This window comes from Vespula pensylvanica, chromosome 4 (genome assembly GCF_014466175.1).
Source record: "Vespula pensylvanica isolate Volc-1 chromosome 4, ASM1446617v1, whole genome shotgun sequence".
Lineage (NCBI taxonomy): Eukaryota > Metazoa > Arthropoda > Insecta > Hymenoptera > Vespidae > Vespula > Vespula pensylvanica.
Genome location: NC_057688.1, coordinates 4,919,225 through 4,933,356, shown reverse-complemented (window position 1 = coordinate 4,933,356; position 14,132 = coordinate 4,919,225). Strand labels below are relative to the sequence as shown.

Sequence of the window (14,132 nt, the reverse complement as noted above, 5' to 3'; positions counted from 1 at the left end):
TTCCTTCTTTATAAAATATATATCTTCTATTTAGAACGATAAAACTGTTCTTTGATTAAAAAAAATATATATATAATATGTACGATATAAAATAAATATAATAACGAAGTAGTCTATTCCCTTATACTTTTTTTTTATTTGCAAAATATAACTTTAGACAACCAATAAATAAACAGAGCTACCTAGTTAAAAAAAAAAAATATATTAAATACACAAAATTTAATATATTTATATAATTAACTATGCACACATTGCAAATAATAAAAAATGATGATCTATTATTTCTTTTCATTCACGAAATATTATATAAGCGATCATAATTGATATTTTAATTAAAAACAATTGTATACGTATACTGTTTCATCATAATGGCAAAAACTCTAAACTTGTAGTATCCTATTTTCTCGATTTTAAACTAAACAAAGATTAAGAAATTTTTGGAGTACTTTTTTCTAGCAGTTTAATTACTCCTCTCTCTCTTCTTGTTTCTCGGTGCTAATAAAATTTTTGTTTGTAATTTATATTAGAAAAAAAGACCACTCAGAAAGCTCTACTTCCCATGGCCCCCCTTACTGAGTAAAGGGGGTGAACGATCATCGATGACCAAACAATCCGATTATCAAGCAGATTGTAAAGTCGGCCTCACGCTCAAGGAAGAGAACTATGTCTCCTCATCGTGGCTGCATCAACTCAGCATTTCGCAGAGCAGATCCGAAGATATACTACAGAAATGATCCTGTGAAGTATGATCTTAAGAAATTTTCCAATTCGTCGGATAGATCTATCATTCGTAAGTACGTTTCGTACTCGAGAATCGATATATTTAGTTCGGCCATCTGTTGGCAAAAGATGTTACTAATTCTATTCCTAGAGAAATCCAATATCAAGAGATTATGCTATTTATATAATAGCAGGGTACTTTGAACTTTTGTTCAATATATAATTGAACAGGATGACTAACACGAAGATTCTAATTTTATAGGATAGGCTAATAAACGTTATATTATATAATTCGTTCAAAGATTTAAATGAATGAATGAATGAATAAATAAATAACTAAATAAATAAATAAATAAATAAATAAATAAATAAATAAAATGGAAAATGAAGGAACGATGAAGGAAAATATGACGATAAATTTGAATTGCTGTTCACAAACCATACTAGCAATGAAATTATGCGTTTGATTGCAATCGTGGCTGGATATGATGTGTGCTCAGCATAATTACGTATTCGGGTAATACGTAATTATTCGTAAGTGCAACATAAAATTGACGATTAAATTATAATTTCGATCCTCCCTCTGTCAGAGGCAAACCATAGCATAGCATAGCATAGCATAGCATAGCATACCATACCATAGACCTGCTGCGGTACGAAATTACAATTTACTAATGTCTGGGACCAGGAAGGTGATAGTTAATATTACCATGACACAATTAACACCTAAATTGATAAAATCATTTTACTTTAGAACCACCAGGTATAATATCACTTACGAATTAATAATAATGCTGAAATCCCAGCACGTTTACGTCATTAGAGACGATATTCGCCGTACATGCATGCAATTCTCTTATCTCGCCAACTTAATTGTACACACGCATATATGCTAATACAGGAATATTATTATCATTATACTATATATTATTAAATTATATAGCATTACTATAACTTCTATTGGATTTTATTCGTGGCACCGTAAACAATTATCCTGCTGTTCGACAAATTAAATTTCGATTTAATTAATCTCTAATTTATTGATCTCCAAGTCAAAGCAGAGAAAAATAAATAATCTATCGTTTATTACCAAAAAAAAAAAAAAAGAAAAAAAAAAGAAAAAGAAAAAGATGAATATTTAAACGAATGAATAAAAAAAAAAAAAAAGAATAAGAATATAAAGATAAAGATAAAAGGAAACATCGAAAGTAAATTTATTTTTTTCTCGGTTCAAAGAAACGAGACTTTCATTCTACTTCTTCGTCAGCGTACATGTACATACATATGTACCTACACATAAAATCCGGAAAGACACACGTACATACATATATACATACATACATACACATATATATATATATGTACGTACATACAGAATACCGTCCACACATGCGTATTCCTGTTTGTCGTGTACCATACCTCAGGGCGACACGCCAAGGTGACGGTAAACAATGTGAGCATACATTACTTACGCCCACACCTAAACGCGCATTGTGCTTACGGTGGTTGGTTTCTGCTCGCACGTCCTCGCCAAGAATCGTTTGCGTTTTCTCTCTCTCTCTCTCTCTTTCTCTTTCTCTTTCTCACTTTTCCATTCTTTATCGTAGTACATATTTCAGTATACATAAACTAGACAAGTACTACTTAACAATTCTAATATTTGCGATCTATACTAACAGCTTTTTGAAGAATTATAAAGAAGAATATAAAAAATTATTGAAATTATAAAAAGGAGAAGAAGAAAAAAGAAGAAAGAAATAAAAATAGTATAATAATAAAATAGAAAAAAAAAGGAAATGAAAATTATATATAATAAAAAAAAATGAATATTATATATATATATATATATATATATTTAATATATCATGTACGAGTCCTATCTTCTTTTAATCCTAACTCTCTCCCATAGTTGGGAAAAATCAAAAGGCAATATACTGTTTGTTCACGATCAATATACAATATTAAATTACTCGTTGATGATAAAACGACGAGGTCGAATGGGTGTTACAGAGCCGTTAAGTCCACGGAAAAAGCGTAATATTAAACGATCGAGTCTGATTCGATCGCGCGACGTTGATTAAAATTCACATCCATGGGAGCTAATCGGTGTGGCCGAAATTATATCGCCAATAATTCCCGGGCTTTTGCCTGTAGATAATGACGGAAACGTGAGACTCGAGATAAAAAAGAGAGAGCGAGAGAGAAGGAGAGAGAGAGAGATAGAGAGAGGGTACGTCAATAGCCAATTTCTTGGATATCCGATATATTAAAATCGACTTGGCCATGGAGTAATCTCGTTTTTATCGGCTCTGCACAAAATCCTCCAATTAGCGCGCATAACATTACCGTAATTGCGGTACCTACCTGCCGACGAGCACAAGCCTATCGAGAGATTGTGTCTGCCTAGGTTCTCTTCTTTCTTTCATCGAAATTACGTTACTCGTCAATATTTTTCCTTCCTCTTGTTCTCTTGCCTCCTTTATCTCGGTTTCTCAAAATTATCGAAACGACTTGAGAGTATAGAAAGAATTGTTTGTAAAAAAGAACTGAAGCGATGAGACTGTTAGAGGGTGTAAGAGGTCTTCGAAGAATAAAAGAGAACAAAGGAAAGAAGAAGAAGAAAATATAAAAGAGTAAACGCTCATAATTCTACCGAGCTATTTTGTAACACGATCAGCCTCAGCTACTACACTACTACTATTACTACACTACTACTACTGCTAGTACAACTTCTTCTTTGACCAACTTTCTTAGTCGTTGTTAAGTCTTGCCACATGTGTGGTGTTAACGTGAGAAAATTTACGAACGTACCTTCACCGACGTCTACTAAACGCTCACGAAAACTCAAGTTTTCGGACAATGGTTTGCAAACATGAGAGAGAGAGAGAGAGAGAGAGAGAGAAAAGAGAAAGAGAGAGAGAAAGAATCTAAGTAACTCAACTTAACAAACTTGTCCGACCAACGAGTTGACAACTTCCTTGATTTAATTAAATACGCAAACATACACACCAAATCAGCAAACTTCCAGATATAATCTCGTTGATTAAGTCCCGTTTGGCTTAGACTTAAATCACCCTTTTGATTTCCACTTAGATTTTGTCAAATATATCGTGATATTTATGAAACCTGCTGAATATCTTAATACGTCTTTCTTTTTCCCTTTTTTTTTCTTTCTGTCTTTCCGTTTTGTTCGTTCGTTCGTTTGTTTGTTCGCAATACCATCGACAGGAATAATCACAAATGTATAAGTAATCCCAAAAGTTCAATTTCCCTGTGGCATGTTGTAACGTGATTTATGGGCAACGTTATATACGCATGGAATATTATTTACCATCCGACGTGACGTTTTCTCAACGTGGGTATTCGATATTTCCAAAGATTGGAATTCAACGGTTTCTGAAAAGGCAGAAATAATTACACATTTATTATTGGTTAATACCAATATCTGATACGTGACCTTTAGCACCTTTACCTCCTCTAAGGAAAACATATCGAGGAACGTCAAAAATGTCATAATACGTATCTGATAATTACGAGCTAAACCTACTCCCCCATTATCCCACTCCACCTGAACGGAACTTTAAGATCACAGCGATATTTATGAGACGAATAAGTGGTAAAGATACTCGCTTGAAAGTGAAATATTAACGTACCTTTTAGATGCCACGTACTATATCCTCGAACGTATTCGAAAGGTACGGGGTTAAGGTTAAAACCAATAATAATCCTGGAACGAAACGTCATAACTTTGAAGAAGATAGCGATCTTAGAACGCGAAGGTATATATATATATATATATATATATATATATATACCCCACCCAATACCAAAGAGGATACAACGGAAACATTGTCTTTTCTGTAAAATACTGCTTACATTACGCTTCTCAAATACCGACGATGTGAGACCATAAATCAACTGGGTTCGCCCTTTCGAAGAGAACTTTCTCGGTCCGTGCCCCCTTTTTTTCTTCTCTCTCGACAAACTTGCAAACGCACAGAATATGTTAGCCAATAAATAACAGCAGAAAATAGAGAAAATGCATTTTGGGTAGGACATGAAAAGCAAGGGTTAATTTCTTTTCTACCCTTGATAGATACCGCGTAGACACCTTTACGATTTTATTATGAAATCATGAAATGTCTGATCATACAATCTCTGATTGGAAATCATTGTTAATATTATGAATCCATTAATATTACAGATTCATTATTAATATGATTAATAAAAAAGTTGGTAATCGTTTTTAAGAATGCCGATTGAAAAAGAAAAGAAAGGAAAAAGTATGAAATTTTCAAGATTTAGTTGGTCCAAGTTCGACGGAGACCATCGAACAAATTCCCATCGAAATTCGTTTCGAAGTCTTGCGTTATCTAATATCAAGAAGAAGCGAGCCGAACAAAAGGGGATGGCGGTTTTTTTTTTTTAACGTTGGCGTAGCTTCCATCGATCGCATCTGTAGCGCGTATTAAAAGAATAAAATAAGATTATCAGAGAAATTGAGAGAATTCGGCCAATCGAGTTGGTCGGTACGAGATGTCGAGGATGTAACACGATGCAATCGAAGAAAGAGCTAGGAGAGAATATATAAAACAGGTACTACTACGTTCATCAAGGTAACTTTACCTTACCCTACTCTTGTCATTTTATTCTTTTATTTTGCTTCGTTCGTTCGTTCGTTCGCTCTCACTCGGATGGTCAACTTTCGATAGCATTATGTTTGCAAGAGACTCCTTAGTCTCCGTCTCCTTTTTTTTCTGTTTTTTTTTTTTTTTCATTTTGTCCTTTGTGTCCACCTCACTCTTTCTCTCTCTCTCTCTCTCTCTCTCTCTCTCTCTCTCTCTCTCTCTCTGTTTCTGTCTCTCTTTTTTTCTTTACGTGCCGAGAGTCCAAGACGTTTGTCACCAGGCCAAGAAGGACAAAGCCCATTATCGAGAGACCGGTCCAATTATCCGAACGCTCTCCCGCGAAGGCTCTCCTCCGAAGGATGCAAAGTAGCTCAGATTCAAACTCTTTCTCTCGCCGATACCAAGGCGCGTAACTAGAGTTTTGCTAAACTCCAAGAAAAAATCCACGTTTCGTTCGTTCGGTCCGAACGACGAAATCTCCCTTCGAACGCAATTTATGCGACTCAACCGATTTATGGTCCAAGCTGTTTCCTTCGGGTTTCGCTGACAGTTCTCGGCAAGATTTCGGTCGAACAATATAGCGATCTTTTTGCTTTGACAATAAAATACCAACGACCAGGATTTCGTTCGTTCGTTCGTTCGTTCGTTCGTTCGTTCTTTCTCTCTTCTGATCGAAACCTAGAGATCCGGTAAGAAGATCGTGAATCGCGAGTATTTTTAGAAATAACATCTCATAAATCCATCCTACCCTTGCTCTTTCTCTCTCTCTCTCTCTCTCTCTTTTTCTCTCTTTTTGTGCTGTTCCCATTACTCCAATCCCAGGCAGCTATGCGTTGTTCAAATTTCCCTACGTAGTTTCTCTCGCGAATTTTAATTTTCTCTTGGTTACTAACCCTGTACGAATATTTTAAATACAATTTGTACGTAATTAAAAAAGAAAAAAAAAAAAATTTTATCGTAAATACAATTTTCTTTTCTCTCCATTATACTAACTACACTATCTTAATCCACAGAAGAAATTAATTCGATCGATAATCAACAAGTCTATTTTCCAATACGATTCAATGTTTTAATATCAAATTCTTACTGCATCTAATTTTTATTAGCCTAAAAAATACGATCCATTCAAGTCAATATTTAATATCAATTCTTGTTAACAACATCAACCATCTCTCTCTCTCTCTCTCTTTCATTTATAAAAAATACGATCCACTCAAGTCAATGTTTAATACTAATTCTTATTAACAACACCAACCATCTCTCTCTCTCATTCTTAAATTTTTACTACAATAAAAAATACGATCCACTCAAACCAATGTTTAATATCAATTTTTATTAACAACACCATCACTTTCTCTCTCTCTCTCTCTCTCTCTCTCTCTCTCTCTCTCTATCTTTCTTATCGGCATGGGTTTTGAAATCGCTTCAAAATCGGTTATTCTACGCGCGCACAAGAGATTTCGAGGAAGCACGCCTTTCGAGGAAGGTAGGTACAAGAGACTCTTGGCGAAGGAGTCGATTAGCCAGAGAGCCTTTCAGCAATGCGGTTTTATCTGCGTAATGATATCTTCGTAGCGGAAGAAACCAAGGTTTAAGGGAGTACTCGAGAGAGAAAGAGAGAAAGAGAGAAAGAGAGAGAAAGAGAGAGAGAGAGAAGTAAACGCCAGAGGGGTCTCCTTTCGGTCGCTGAATCCCTCGATGCGGATTACCCCGTGGTCGTCGGTTAGGTGAGACCTCGGGCATGCTCTTACGAGGCCCACCGCATTCTCAGCATGAGTAAATAATTCTCAACGCTCGGAAGAAAACGTGGCTCCATTACGGCGTGCCAGAGTTAAGGCGTCGTCCTCTTTCTTCTGCTTTTTCTTCTTTCGATGCAGTTATCTTTTCCTCTCTCTCTCTCTCTCTCTCTCTCTCTCTCTCTCTCTCTCTCTCTCTCTCTCTCTCTCTCTCTCTTTCTGTTTTTTGTTCCTCTCTAAACTTTACTATAACGATAGAACATCTCAGAATGAAAGTAGAAGAAAATGAAAGGAGAAAAAATGTTATCCCTAAGGTCAACTTGGCGAACTCGTCGAAAGTTAAAAATAATCAAAAATGAAAAAGAAAATTAAATAAAATGAAAAGGAAAGATTGTCAATGGATAGTCCTGACTTTCGTTTCGTTGACGGTATAAAAAGAAATTATTCCAATTTTTCTTTCTTATTTGTTTCTGTTATTTTTCGATTTCGGTATCGTAGGTTGGATAAAATTTTCGATCTGGTTTTGAAAAATTCTTTCGATAGTTTCGGTGAATTAATTAAATAAAATTCGTTATAAAATTCGTTAGATTCTACATTCATATAAATAGAAAAAGAGAGAGGAAGAAAGAGTTATTTCACGATCGACGAACTAGTTGAAATATCTTGTTGAAAAGTATGTACGTCGAATGAGGTGCTTCGTTACTGATTGAACGTTATAATATTATATTTACGATTAAAGGAGAGAAAGAATTTCCAAGATCCAGGTGTGGTTTAAGAGACGAGGCGCCTCGTCTCTTAAACCAAGAACGTTAATAGATTGACGCGTGACTGGCTCAGGTGGCCGAGCTCTCTTCGTCGAGTTGGAGAACCGTAACTTGTATTTACATACCGGTATCCACACGGTGCATGAATAAATACGTTCAGCGGTGAATAAGAGTGAGTAAGTAAGTGAGTGAGTGAGTGAGTGAGTGAGTGACTGACTGACTGACTGAATGAGTGAGTGAATAACTGAGAGTGAGAGAATAAGAGAGAAAGATAAAGAGAACGAGAGGAGTGACTTAAGCAGTCTAAACATCGGATCGCACGATAAACTCGCTCTTAAGAGCGCCATTACATACAGAGGACGAAGGTACCCCTCTGAAGAATCCGGTTCCTTCCTTTAAATCTGCAAGCATATCCCGATAAACGTCCGCTTAGAGTCTTTACTAGAACGAGAACTCATGGAATTTCATCGGAAACCGTCTAACCAAGACGTTGTTAGACGCTTCTAACAAGCATGGGATTTCTTTTTTCCCCTATTCTCTTCAACGACCATTCGCAATCTTTGAACATAATCTCTTGAGAATTCTTCTACGAATTTCTTTACTTTCAACTCGAATCTTTTACTTAACGGTTTAGAAATATGAACGAATGAACGAACGTAAGAACGTAGGAACATAGTAACGTAAGAACGTACGAAAGCTTCGATAATGCCAATGAGAATCATAGTTCGGATAAGAACAAGTAGAACTCAATGGGAGTAAGATGGGTGGGGGTGGTTTAAGGGATCCAAATTTTCATCCCGAACAGTGTGGTGGACGAGTCAAACGGTAATTAGAACGTGCAGCTGGCCGAACGGTGATCACCGTTTAAACTCTCCGAAAGGAGAATTTACGTCCTACGATTTTCCACCTAACTCCGAGAATATTTCATTTTAATCGTTCGACGCCAGCCGACGACGACGTCACGGTTATAAGGAGATCGTACCAAAGGTGTTCCGTTAACTCGTATGTACGTATGTACGTCTGTGTGTTTGTGTCCTTTCTCAACGAAAAAGCTTTATAATTTATTCTATGGGAAATAAAAATTGGTTAACTCTTGTATTAATTGACTCGGATCGTATCATATTGTATATTGATGAACTATCATCAATATGAACTTTGCACACGAACGAAAGAAATAAAATATAATGAAAAATAAAACGATCTTAATAATACGATCTTATTTGTTTTATCCGAAATACAATCGAACGTTGATTAAATCCGTTCGAAAAATTGTTCGCACTATCGTCATCGTTCTCGATACGATAAAAATAATTAGGGTTGTAACCAACGGTGGTTATTTACAACAGTTAAAAAACCACTGAAATATTTCCAACGATGCTTTCTTTCAATCGAGGAAACCTTACAATTTTCTTTCTACTGAGAGGTAAGTTCAACTTCGAGGCAAAAGTCGACTCTCCGTCTTCTTTAGTCGTCTATCCTCGCGTTAACTCACGGTATACATACACACACCTTATTCCTTCTTATTCCTTTCGAACCCACCAATGTGTCTCTCTTTAGTTTTCTAAAGGTACTCAGAACTTTTATCCTTTTTCTTACGCCTTCAACAATGAACCACCTTCCGACGTTATTCACAAAAGCAACATTACCATGGAGTACAACAAAGCTCTCTGTTCGGGAGAGTGAGGGGGGGAGGGGAGATTACATAATAGAAAGAGAAAAAGAAGTAGAAAGAGAGAGAGGGAAAACAAGTCTGTACATATTTTAACACGTACCTACTACCATAGGTATTCTTGTTCTTTTATTCTTGAATCACATAAAATAGGAACGCAACGTTCGCGTTTCTCCAATCCTTGGAACATTCACGCTTCATTGTGTGTATATATATATATAGGCTAAGAATACGTATAGAACGAAATAATATATATATATATATATATATATATATATATATATATGTATATATATATATCTGCACACGGATAAAGTATCGTGCGAATCCGTTGTTTTTCTTCGACTTTCGTTGTCGGACACTTCAACGTAGGATAAACATTCGTCCGCGAAAGTGCTTCTGAAATCTCCAACCAGAGAAGTACTTCTTGCTCGCGTGAACCCCCGCGCACACACAAACACACATACACGTACTCTTGAGAATCACATGGGTCAGCTGTTTCTACGGACTTCGGATCATCAGGCAACCGCTTTGCCGCTTGCTTTGTAAGAGCTATCCACCACCTTCGAGATGGAGTGAGTGGGAGAAAGGAGGGTGATGGAAGTGCTCCGTGCATAAGTAAGTGAGTTAGCAAGTTCGTTGGAGCAACTCTCTCTCTCTCTCTCTCTCTCTCTCTCTCTCTCTCTCTCTTTCTCTCCCTCTCTCTGTCTCTCTGTATATCCATCTATCTCTCTCCCTTTCTAGCTCTTCCATGTTTGTCTTCCTCGTACTCGCAAAAGGTGTTTGCATTGGCTCCGCACCTTCTGCTCGTACGATGACTGACTGAAATGATTTGCTCCAACTCCTATACCTTATAAATCCTTTTTCTCTCTTTTTCGTCTCGCCAAGTCTCGAGTCTACAGTTTTGCTCAGCCTACTACTATGTGAGAGGTACCATCGAATCAACGACTTATACATAAGTACCATCTTCTATCTCTCCAAAACCCTCCATTTTTTTTTTCTTTTCTTTCTTTCCTTTTTTCTTTTTTCATTTTTTATTCGTACATTCGTACATGCATATCTACGCTTTTTTGAAAACATTAAAATGTACCTTACTGTAACCGCACGATTCCAATCAATGATGAACGTTGCGAAAAGGACTCGTAAAGTGAAATATTTAAAAAAAAAAAAAAAAAAAAAAAAAAGGATGACCGAAAAAAGAAACAAGAAAAACAACAACATAAAAAAAAAAAAACAGAACGAACGAACTATACGAAGTAACTTTAGTTTATAACTTTAACATACTGCTACATCGAATCCACTAGGGGATTTCAAATTGATCACTCGCAACACGATGTTTCGTTTCGAAAATTCGTTATTGTTTCAGGAACGGCGTGATGGTCTCGGTTATCCGATTACGATTAAATTGAAACTGGATCGGAGAGAGAAAGAGAGAGAGAGAGAGAGAGAGAGAAGTTAGAGTTACAGACACGTTGTCAATGCATTCACAATCGCGTATTCGAAATTAAAACTAACACACCTCGCAGCATGAAAATTATCAATCGATCTGATATATTTTTTCTCTTTTATTTATTCTTTTTTTTTATTCTTCTATTTTGGTGTCGACGAACGAGTGTCATCGACAGACTCGAAACTAATCTCTTTCTCTTTCTCTTCTCTTCTCTTTCTCTTCTTTTTTTTCTCGGAGAACGTATCGTCGAAAGGTCGTCGAAAGGTCGAAAGTGAGATTCTTTAATCAAGAAAGGTGGAAGGAGAAGATTAAAAGGAAGAAATATAGAGAAATCTGGTCTCGAATCCAACTTCGAAATCCTCGAGCGGTTTCACCTTGGATTCAGCTAGAAGCTGACGCAGCAGCACGTTAAAAAAGTTTCTTCGTTCTTTAGGATTACGGTTACGTTTATGGTATACTATAGTTGCGCGCTATAGGAAGGGACATCGCGCTTGGAATGGCGCGTAATTCGAAACAATCGAGGAAAAGCTTCATGGTCGCGACGCGTCCGTTCTGGATTAATCTGAGAAAATGTATTATTTTGTTGAGATGACTCAATGGACTTAGGATAAGACATGAGGAACAGAAAGAGATGGAAAGAGAGAAAAAGAGAGAGAGAGAGAGAGAGAGAGAAAGGACTTTAAATGAGAAGAAGAAGAAGAAGAAGAAGAAGAAAAAGAAAGAAAATGAAATAAGGATTTTAAGTAAAAAGAAAAAAAAAAGAAGAAAAAAAAACAACGAGCGATAAAAAACTATTTCGGCTTTAAAAAATAATCAAACGAAATGGACGACATTTATAGAATTTATACAATTTATATTCGATGAAGTGAATTGTTTTTTTTTTCTTTTTCTTTTTTTATTTTGCGTTACAAAACAATATCGCTGTACATGTCATCGTACTTGTCGTTATAGCTGTTATTATACTTACAAAAATATTTCTATATGTCACTATACCTACACACAAACATACACACACACACACACACACACACACATATATATATATATATGTCTCATTATAGAAACTTGAAAAGATTCAAAATTGAAGTCGGCAATTACAAGTGCATAGTCTCCAGCGACATTTTAACAAGCCAACATGCCGTGGCATGTTTTTGAACTTGTCTGACATTTCCTTCGCGGATTCTCTTTCCTCTCTTTCTAGCTTCACCATGCACTTTCTTCTCTCTTTTCCCTTCTACTACTCGCTACACCTTTCCTCCCAGCAACACGTACCTTGACAGAAAGTTAATAAAGTTTTCCAACTCGCATAAATCAACAACCTTCTTTAACACGGGGCTTTACGATGTGGTGGCGAATACGTTACGTAGCCAGCAGCAGCCTGGCGACCCGGAGGCCTTCCAATAAAAGCAACAAACTTTAATGCGTTTCAATAAATTACTTTCAGGAAATTCCTTTCTCCTTTTCTCTTTACTTCCTTCCTTCCTTTCTTCCATCCTTCATTTTCCATTTCCACCCCTTTCTTTCTCTCTCTCTCTCTCTCTCTCTCTTTCTCTCTTTCTCATCCACTACTTCCAAACTTGATAACTTCGGTTAGACATCCTCGATGTTATACCTTTATCTCGATGAAGTCTTTAAATCCGAAAACTATAGTGATGTGATAACGAAAAGGAAGAGAACAGGAGAGAGAGAGAGAGAGAGAGAGAGAGAGAGAAAGAGAAAGATCAAAGTAAAATCAATTCACTTTAAAATCGTTTAAATAACACTTTCATCGATAATCATTCTATTAAAAAATATTTCATAGGATAGAACCAACTACATATATCATAATAGATATAAAGATCATTACAACAATTTATTTATCACTCGAAGAAGATTTAAGCAAATCTTTAAAATCGATCTCATCTTCCTATCTCATTTATCAAAGACACATAAGATTACCTATGAACCTGTGTTCAGAGATATTATACCGAGATACGCCCTTTATATAAGTCCTGTTAAGAAAATCCCAAAGTAATCTCATCTCCCATCATCTTCATTTTCCATTATTCTTTATTGTTACTTCGCCAAGTGAGGTGAGGCCATTGAAAGGGTAATACGTATCACAGGTGGCTCTGGGATCGTTACGAGAAGATATCTCGTGCGTTGTCCTTTTAACGTGACGTTGCACACCATCACCACCATCACCACCACCACCACCACCACCACCATCACCATCACTACCAACCACCACTACCATCACCACCACGTGGCCCGCAATCTTTCTTCGGTAACATCGACAATGATGGAAGAGATTTCCCGCTTCCTCTGTTAATCTTCATTTTTACTCTTTGTCTCCCATGAGAAGAGGAAAAGAAGAAGAATGGAATAGGGAGAAGAGAGTTTGAGCAAAAGGAGTGAGAACGGGTAAGGAGAGGGACTAGAGCCATCTCGTAAAAGAAGAAATGTCAAGGATAACCATCGAAATCCGGTCCAACAGATATCCATCCTTTCATCCCTGATTAATCGATCATCTTGATTTCATTTTTATGTCCTCGTCTTCGTTCGGTTATCACGTCATTCGATTAAAAGGATCATCGATAACAAGTCGGATAAGAATAATTTGACAGGTATAGAGTTATACGAGATATATGTATATATTCTATATACTTTTATGAAATAGGTTTATAAAACTTTCTTTCATTCATCCTCTTATTGATATTCTTTATTATTATTATTATTTTTTTTTTTTCCTCCTTTCTCTTCTCTTCTTCTCTTTTTTCTTTTCTGTTTTTTTTTTTTGTTCTATACAAATCACAAATATTAAACGTTCGTTGCAGTTATATTTAAAATTTCTAAGAAAAATGTTTCAAACGTATTGCAAAGATTTGTTGGTATACGTTCTAAGGACGTTCATTGAGTGAAAAACGTTCTTCCGCTTTGCTTAACGAAATAAAATGGAAGAAGGAAAAGAAAAAGTAATAGAAAAAAAAAAAGAACGAAAAAGGAGAGAAACATCCTTTGAAGCGAAATCGACTCTTCGATGTCTTCACCAAGTCGGTAGCGTGGAGAGCAAAATTGATGTCTCTACTTGCTTCGAGAGAAATTTCCAAGTAGATAAATAACCGTCTTAGGGATTGGCTAAAAGGGATGAGGAAAATTTCGACAGGCGGGGAAGACGTTTGAAGA

General features: G+C 36.2%; 1 protein-coding gene and 1 non-coding gene across 2 annotated transcripts in view; both read right to left on the bottom strand.

The window, feature by feature from the left end:
* The window catches only part of LOC122628573 (mannosyl-oligosaccharide 1,2-alpha-mannosidase IA), a 301,060-nt gene that overhangs the window by 220,101 nt on the left and 66,827 nt on the right, over positions 1–14,132 (bottom strand). The gene's annotated exons all lie outside the window — the stretch shown is intronic.
* LOC122628999 lies at positions 536–753 on the bottom strand. The gene has a single exon (XR_006327169.1). It is a non-coding gene; the product is annotated as a small nucleolar RNA U3 (small nucleolar RNA).